Source organism: Canis aureus, chromosome 4, assembly GCF_053574225.1.
Source record: "Canis aureus isolate CA01 chromosome 4, VMU_Caureus_v.1.0, whole genome shotgun sequence".
In the NCBI taxonomy this organism is placed as follows: Eukaryota; Metazoa; Chordata; class Mammalia; order Carnivora; family Canidae; genus Canis; species Canis aureus.
Genome location: NC_135614.1, coordinates 1,415,187 through 1,423,969, shown reverse-complemented (window position 1 = coordinate 1,423,969; position 8,783 = coordinate 1,415,187). Strand labels below are relative to the sequence as shown.

At 48.5% G+C, this 8,783-nt stretch overlaps 1 long non-coding RNA gene across 3 annotated transcripts; it reads left to right on the top strand.

Annotated features, from left to right (window-relative positions):
- Positions 1-243: 243 nt before the first annotated feature.
- Positions 244-8,336, top strand: LOC144312035 (uncharacterized). 3 transcript variants are annotated; one of them, XR_013377458.1, is made up of 7 exons: positions 244-4,689; positions 4,967-5,053; positions 5,555-5,624; positions 7,391-7,443; positions 7,525-7,666; positions 7,789-7,931; positions 8,108-8,336. It is a non-coding gene; the product is annotated as an uncharacterized LOC144312035 (long non-coding RNA). The 3 variants fall into 3 exon arrangements; XR_013377459.1 differs by having other exon boundaries at positions 244-5,053; positions 7,391-7,439; XR_013377457.1 differs by having other exon boundaries at positions 244-5,053.
- Positions 8,337-8,783: the final 447 nt, after the last annotated feature.

Sequence of the window (8,783 nt, the reverse complement as noted above, 5' to 3'; positions counted from 1 at the left end):
AAATAAATGTCTGAATTCAGCTCCATCTCCTCAAAGGTAGGACCTTACTTGCATTTTCAGAGTTGTGGCTATGGCATTTTTGATTCGTTGTGTACAGTTAAGGATATGACATTGGGGTAAGCAGTCATCTTCCATGAAGGGGATCTGGATATGAAGGAAGGGATCCAGTTTCTGGAATCTTGAAAAAGTGACCTCACTTCCTTGGTGACAGGCCCACAGCTGACTTAGAACTCTGGTAACCAGGAACCTGCAGTCTAGATCTTCCTGCTTTCCAACTCACTTAACTGGAGATGGTCACGAGAACAAGATGTTCAGTTGCTGTATTCCTACTTTCAGGCACTCTGGACTCAGGAGAGTCCAAAGTGAGAGATTTTCATTCCACTGTTGACCTCAGCTCAGCCCTCTCCTCTGAAGCTTCTGGTCATGTGTTGGGAGATACCAGCAGGTACCATGAGGGAGCTTGGGACAGCCCACTGGAGAGCAGACCACACTCACCGGAGCAGGCTCACACCTCCTGCCACGTGTGTGTGTGTGTGTGTGTGTGTGTGTGTGTGTAGAGGGGACAGAGGAGAGGTGCATGCCCTTCCTGGGCAGAAACCAGCTTCCAGGTGTTGGAAGTCTGACACATATCTTGTGTTCAGACCCTAGGTCATAGCAGGCAAGATGAGAAGGTGAGTGCTGGGGACCAAGCTCAATAATGAATATGTTAGTCATGAGCCCAAGAGTCTCTTTCATCTGGCTTCCTCCTTGCCAGATGTCTTTTCAGTGGCCCCTCTTGGCCTGAACTGGAGAACACGATTTCTAATGGGGGTGTCCTCTTGTGGTGATGTCCAGGGAGGACCCTAATGTCTCTTGGCCCTGTATATATAGGACATTGTATTTCCAGAGCTTCACCCAGGAGATCTTGGAGGAGATGGTCTGTGGCTTTGACTATTCCAACACTAGACAATTATCTGGTGCACCAGGCAAACAAGGATCAGTGCTTTTCTGAGGTGAGAATGGGAAGCAGGTTCTCCACACAAATATGGCTCCCACACAAACATGGAGAGAAACCTGAGGCCCTTCCGTAGTGTTTCCATGTGAGTGTCCCACAAGCTCAACCTCAAAGTGATCTGAACCTCTATGCCTAGCCACTAGCTATGGGATGAGGTGGGAAGACACTCTTCACCTATGTTGGAATGGTGCAGAATATATTTAATGTTTTTGAGGGCTTGTGGGGGTTGTTTTGTTTTGTTTTTCACAAGCAATGAGTATCTTTGCATTTTACTACTGTTTTTATTATTCCACCTACTCATCCCAGATATCCTGTGTAGAACCCAGCTTCACTGTCCCTGCAGAACTTCTCCAAGCCCTTACAAATCATCACACTAAAGAGTGTGATTTAACACAAAAGGAAGGGTGGGATGAAGCCATTCTATATGTTTTCCTGTAACGTGTCCTCTCTCAGAACACATCAAATCATTGTAGGCCCAACAGGTCATGAGCTTTGTCCTTATAGATCTTCACAGTACTACATAAATGAAGCCATCTGCCACAGTGATTCAGTCTTTCAAGGCCCTTGGCACTTGACTTGATGCCATTCTCTTGTCATTTCTGCAGTGCTTTAAAGAATGCCTTACGTGTCCTCACAGACTGTTTTAGTTGCTAGATCTGCTATAACATGGAACCCCAGATTGGGTGAAGGTCTCTGTTGCCTCCTGGCCCTGGTAGCTGGCTCTGTCCTTTCTTAGAGATCCACCCAGAAATCTTTGATGAGCTGCTCCAAGGGTTCAACTACTCCATCTCCCCTGACAAGCATAGGTGCATCAGGCCACCAACTACAAGTGCCAATCTGGGGTGAGAACAGGTCCACATTCATGTCCAATTTCAAGACCTAGAGATGATCAGGGAAACCCAGAACCCAGACTAGAAACAACTGGCTCCCCTGGGGCCTGCTGAGGAAGGTGGTTTTCCCATGACCCTTTCTCCCCATTTCAGGAACAGACCAAGCCACATCAGTTTAGGGGAAATGCAATGCAGCCCATACTTTGGACAATTCTCAGGCCCAACGTATGTGATCTTGAGCAGCATTTAAGATTCTAACCCTCTGTGTTCTATTGGCTTTCAGATGTTAACTGATGACTCAATGGCATACTGGTCTTCATAAAAGCTATTAGTTGAGAGAAATGCTGTTGTTGCTCAGCTAACAAAGTGTGTAGAAGTTACCAATGGATTACCATGTCTCCCCTAAAACCAATTGTACTTTGAAGCCAAAACTTTTTTCTGTGTGGGCACTCAAGTCCCTTGTCCTGTACAAGTTTCTGAGGGAATGGGGGGTCTCTGGTCTGAGTGCCAGACCCTTATCTTCCCAGTGGTTCATGGTTTTGAAGCTGACTAGAGTGCCCCTCCTTGTCTCTCTGGTGTGAAAAGGAATCAACCCTGTCCCTGGGTGAGGCCTGCACCCTCCTGACTCTCAAGGAAGGCACAATGGAGAATTTCATACAGTACCATCCTTCCTTTCATACCATCCTTCAAGGATAGAAACCTCTCAAACATCCCAATCATTTCCTGAATATACCAGATATTCACCACAGCCCAACAAGTCCTGAGCCAGCAGTGAGTGACCACCCCATGTACACAGCACAGGGGGTGAGGCTCACCTCTACTACTGGTATGTTCTGGGAATGTCATTGCATCTCTCTGAGGTTCCTTTTCCTCTCCTGAAAAGTGGGTGTGGTAAGAGGATGAACCTCATGGGGCTACTGTGGGAAATCATGGGAGAAAACATGGCATAGACTTATCTGGTGCCTGACTGTGTAGAAAGAGCTGCTGGACATGCTGGACATCTTCATGTGTAGCAGTTCTCTCTCCCCAGTGAAGAAGTTCTCAATATCAACACTCATGGGCCTGTGGCACTTCAGGTTTACAGAAGCACATTGGAAAGCAGGCAGTTTTCCTGTTTGCAGAGGACTTCTGAGATTCTGTCTAACTGGTCCTGCTACTTGTCCTTTATGTGCCCAGAGTAGAGGTCACTGGGGGCAGGCAGAACAGCTCAATTTCTACTCAGTATAAGGAGAGTGCTGGTTGGAATTCCTTCATCCAATAATATATATTAAGCACCTAGTATTGCAGATACATTTCTAGTCACTAAGATAAATGAAGGAATAAAATAGATACAATGTCTGGGTCTCAATTCTAATCACAGAGTCAGACAGTCAATCACTCTACAAGTGTAAGCACCCATGTCCATAGTTTGTTAGATGTGACATCTTCATGGCCACCTTGAGGGATGAATGGATCACCCATATTTGGACCATTTTGATGGACAATAAGATCAAATAAGGGCACCTGGGTGGCTCAGTCAGTTAGGCCTCTCTCTTAAGCTCAGATCATGATCTCCAGGGTCCTGGGTCTGAGCCCTACATTGGGCTCCCTGCTCAGAGGGGAGCCTGCTTCTCCCACTCCCTCTGATGCTCACCCTGCTTGTAGTCTCAGTCTCTCTCTTTCCAATAAATTAACAAATATCCTTTAAAAAATTTAAAGATCAAGTAAAACTTTGATTGGTCTTTGGATCCAGAAGGAGGGCCTTGCTGCCTCCACAGAGCATGTTGAGAGACTACAGGGGCTGTGGCTGAGGAGGGACTTTCAGAGCCATAGGTCTCACAGATCTCTTGATTTCCACTTGGAGGGCTTCATTTTGGGGACTTCATGGAAAGAGGCAAATGAGTCAAAGGGAGCTGCACATAGGGTCCCAAGCCCTCTGGGAAGCAGAGCACAGTCTGGGCTGATTTGGTGCCTCAAACACCCATCCTTTCAACTGTCCCATCTTGTTCTGCCTGTCCCTCTCCATACCACCTCTGCTGACCACCACACCTGAGGCCAAGAACACAAACTCTGGTGAGCAGACCACCAACCAATATGCTGACAACCTAAGCCCTGATCCTGGTTTACATGGAGGGTGGAGTAGACAAGGCCCTTGGCCATGGAGAAGAGGATAATTAGAAAAACCAGACTAATACAGGTTCTCTGGATGACCAGACCTTCCACTTCAAGGACAGCTACAGAGGGGTTGGAAATCAGGCTGAGGCCATTCTATGGGACCATACAGAAATAATGGTGCTATGGGAGTACCATGTGAAAGGAAAGGCCAGGCCTCTGATGCTGCTCTACATATGACTCTCCCCAGCACCTTCTCTCCCATCTTGGGTACCTGGCCTGACCAGAAATTGCAGGATACCTGGAAGTCCCTGCACCTTGAACTGCCACCTGGAGCTTGAAGTTAATGAGGATGATCAGGGTGCAAATGCCCTCCTTCCTTCCCTGACGGTATCTGCTCTTGGCTCATCCTATCCTGGGTTCCCTCAGTGAAGAGGAATGGAATTCAATCCAGGAACTCCAACTGGGCTCAGACCACATTCTCAGCTTCCTGAGCTCCAGCTCTGACCTGTACCCCCTACATAGGACTGTATGAGTGAACGTCCCCCTCTTCTCTTGAGTCTGTTCAAGAAGGTGCTGCCCCATCAGGGCCTGGGCTCCATCTGGCCCAAGAAGAATAAGCCTGGCAATTAGCACCTGGCATGCACAGTCCATGCCACCATCACCCAGTACAACTGTGTGGCCAACTGCATCATCACCACTTGTCTTGGAAACCCAGGCATGACAGCCCGGGACCGAGCCATGGTGGTGGAGCACTGGATCAAGGTGGCCAAGGTATGCCTATGGGAGGCCCAACTGACTTGCTCTCCTGAGCCTCGGGAACTGCTCTTCCCTTTATCAGTTCTCAAGGTTGAATTCTCTGGTCTAAGCTCTTCCTTCCAGGGGCATGCTGACCTTTACTACTACTCGTTGGGTCTTCCATGTGCCCTTCTGCAGGTCCCTGGACATCTGTCTCATCCAGGAGCGGAGATTGACACTAAGGGAGGCTACAGCTCTTGAGCAAATAGGGCTCCTGATACCCACCTGACAGCTCATTCTCTTCCCTCCCCAGGCCTGTCAAATCCTGTGGAACTACTACTCATTGCTCTGCAGAGTGCCTCAATTCACTGCTGAAGAAGACATGGGCCAAAGTTTCCAGGTGAGTGGGCCTCTCTCCAGAAGGACCAGGACAGGTGAGGGATCTCCCATATACCTTTCTGCTCCCCTCCCCCCTCAGTCAGCCTGGACTTCCTGGGAGGCAGCATACCTTGACAACATGGTTTTCTCAGCCTTCCTGGGGAATAGACCACCATGCCTCCTACTTTAGAAATCAGTTTTCCCAAATGTCCCCACTTGGGGGGACTGGGCTGAGCTGAATTAGAAGTTTTTGGATGTGTACTTTACAGCAACTAGAGTCTCTGCCCAATTGAAACCAAAATTGACCAAAGCAGAGGTGCTTAATTAATATGGGAATGGAGGTACTGGATGACCCTCATGAGAGCTCCCTCCCATGTCCTCCAATGACCTGAGTGCTCAGAGGAACCCAAAGAAAACACTCATCCAGCAGTTTGACACTTTTGGGTTCTCAGATCAAAGGGACTTGCACTCAACCTTGCCACATTATTCCTACATTGATCCTGCCTTCTTTCCCTCTATTCAGGAAGAGTTTTCAAACATTTAAAAAGCTGTGCATTGAAGACAACCCACAGAGTAAGAAGCTGCTTATCCAGGTAACATGGAAGTTGTAAGTCTAGAAAGAGGGGAGGGATGGGAGAGAACAGTGCCCTGCATGAATGAAGTAGGGAATGGCCTGGAGCATTACTTCAGGAGGTGAAGCCTTTGGCATGAACGTGGATGCAGCCTGGGGTAAAAATTCCACTGGGGGTGGAACAAGCAGGTGATGCTCAGCCGGAATCCCTAGCCTGGACACACAAGCTCTCTGTGTGTCACCAGCTGGTCCAGATGGAAGCCTGTACCAACCTTGAGAGCCCAGAGGACAGGCCTCTGCTCAGTGATGGGGTTGGGATGGGTTGAGGGCCACAACAATGATGATAGTAATAGGACACTGGGTCCTCAGGAGACTATAGGAGGTAGCTGGAGTTCTCACTTTTCCCAATGAGGAATCAGGCTCAGGGAGGCCAGACTGCAAGCTTAAGGCCACACATGGAGTGAATGTTGGAGCTGAGGTTGTTCTAGAACCACTCATGGTATGCTTAAGGATAATGCAGCATTGCTGCTTGGGTCAGATGTTCAGGGTCTACAGTCAAGGATGCGGGGGTTGGGGAGCAGACTGAGGTTATTATGGTCTCAAGGAACTTGTCCTGGGCCCTGCAGAAATGGCTATCTAAACTTGGAACCCTGGGGATGGAGGTCTAGAGAGCATGGAAGAGGGGGTGGCAGAAGAAGGTGAGCATGCTTCAGGTACTAGGCCTCGAACCCAGAGGAGAGGGGGTTTTCCCTGAAAGCTGGAAGCCTCCAAATCAAGACAGGTGGGGCCTTCCAACTCCAGCTCTGACTCCTATTGCCACAGCTTCTAAAACCTTTCCTTTGACATGACCAAAGGGGGGTCTATAAAGATGGATACAAAATGAGTTTGTGGGTGGGCAGGGGCCCAGGGCTACATACTATGATTTTTCTAAAGCATGCCCTCAAAATGATTAGGAGGACTCTGATGTTCTTGGAGGGTGAGGAAAGGGTAACTGAAGGGAGGTCACCAAGGGTCCTAGTCTGCTCCACGTGGGAAGCTGGGGTGGGCCAGGGAGCTGAAATGTTTCCCGGGGAGGATCTCATCTCTGTGGACACAGGGACTCATTCCACCCTCAACCCCATGACACAGGGTGTTCTCTCCTTCCTTGGCACCTTCCCCACTGACCTGATGATGCTGGATATTGCAATGGAGGAGTACTTGGAGGTGTGTGAGCCTGAGAGCTGGGGAGGAGGGGCCAGAATCTTGAAGTGTGGTAACAGATAGCCCCTGGACTGAGCCCTGAGCTCTCAGTACTTGGCAAACCTTCCCATCATGACAGCCTCACAGCCTCACAGTTGCTCCTGTGGGCTAGGGTTTCTTGCTCATGTCAGTGATGAGTGAGGGGAGGCTGCACTTAGTTCACTGGTCCTGGGATCAAGTCTGCTGCCTGAATGCAAAGCAGCATGAGGTTTGTCTGGGTTGACCTCAGCCTCTTCCTTAAGGGTTGCCTGTGAGAGCAGAGTGAAATCAGGACACCCCTGTACACATCAGCAAGCACTTAAGGAGCCTAGCAGCCCCTGCCCACCTGAGGCTTTGGCCTCCCCTTCCTGTGCTACAGGATACCAGAGCAGCCACCTCATGTCTTCCTTTCCCTGGACCCCAGAGGCTGGCCTAGACTGCAGTCCTGTCATCCGTGTACACATGGCTCCCTTGTGTACCTGGCCTTAGTGCAGCAAGAAGGAGTGGGTATTAGCAGCTAGTAATAATCAAGGTGCTTTTACTGATGGACTTTGGTTGTCTGCTTTCCAGGGGAATGAGATCAACCACCAGAAGAAGGTGAGGCTCTGTATGACTTCCAGTAGGTAAGGGTAGGGTTGTGCCTATCAGAGATGTCCCTGGGAGGAACATTCCTTGCCTTCATCCCTTCATTCTCACATTTACAGGAATAGTTTGATAAAGAAGTGAAAGTCCCATCTAGTTAGTAAGTGATGACAGAGGAATGGCAATCAAGGATAACTTCTCAGAAGAGGGACAGTTTATACTCACCTCTGAGAACAAGTTGGGACTGGATGAATTTGCAGGAAGGTGGGTTGCCACATGTTCAAAGACCCAGCACTGGTCCCCTGTCCCAGAGTTAAGCCCTCCCATGATTCTGCAGCTTCCCCACCCAGGCTCTGCATGCATCCCATCCTTCTCTCTTGGTCCAGGAACACAAAGTCATGACGGAGATCATGCTGCTCCAGGTGGCTGCAGATCATTACAACATAGAGCCCAAGGATCCATTTAGGGCTTGGTTCCAGTCTGGGGAGTGGCTCGGTGAAGAGGAGAGATAAGACTCATAAGGAGCTGGGTGAGCGTAGAGGTAGACTCTTTCTGGTGGCCACTCCAGGGATTCTTCTTTTTTGGCTCCTGGGGCAGCCTCCAGCCTTGCTACTGGGGTACCAGACTCCAGCTCCTGGGAAGATACCAGGAAAGACTCCCGAATTGAAGCTCCTGCTCAACTCACATGTGTCATTCTGTCCTTAGCTACATCCTGTCCTGCCAGCTGGAGTCCTGATCCTAGCTGGCCAACAGAACTCAAGAACAGAAAGAATTGGCCACAGTCAAGCTCAAGGCTGAGCCAGTGTCCAGTGGCAATGCAACATGCAGGAGACCCATCTGCTCAACACCTCTTCCTCCCATCTCTACTTATTTGGAGGGCCAACATTTCATTGTCTTAAATGGGAATTGATACATTTTAATGTTATTATATTAAAGCCCCTTTTATTTTAGAGTCCAGGAGTACAGTTTCATTCTTTTACTTCCTGTAGTAATCTAAAAGAGGTAAAGACTCTCATATTCATTTTTAACTTTTTTCTAGATTTTTATTTATTAATGAGAGTCGCAGAGACAGAGGCAGAGACACAAACAGAGGGAGAAGCTGGCTCCCTGTGGGGAGCCTGACATGGGACTCAAACACAGGGCCCCAGGATCATGACCTGAGCCAAATGCAGACGCTCAACCACTGAGCCACCCAGACATCCCTCTCATATTTATTTTATTTTATTTTATTTTATTTTATTTTATTTTATTTTATTTTATTTTTTTTGATGGGATGGATTATCTTTAAAAGAATTTTTTTTTTTACTGTGACCATCTCTGTCTTTTATTTATTTTTTTTATTGGTGTTCAATTTACTAAAATACACCCAGTGCCCGTCACC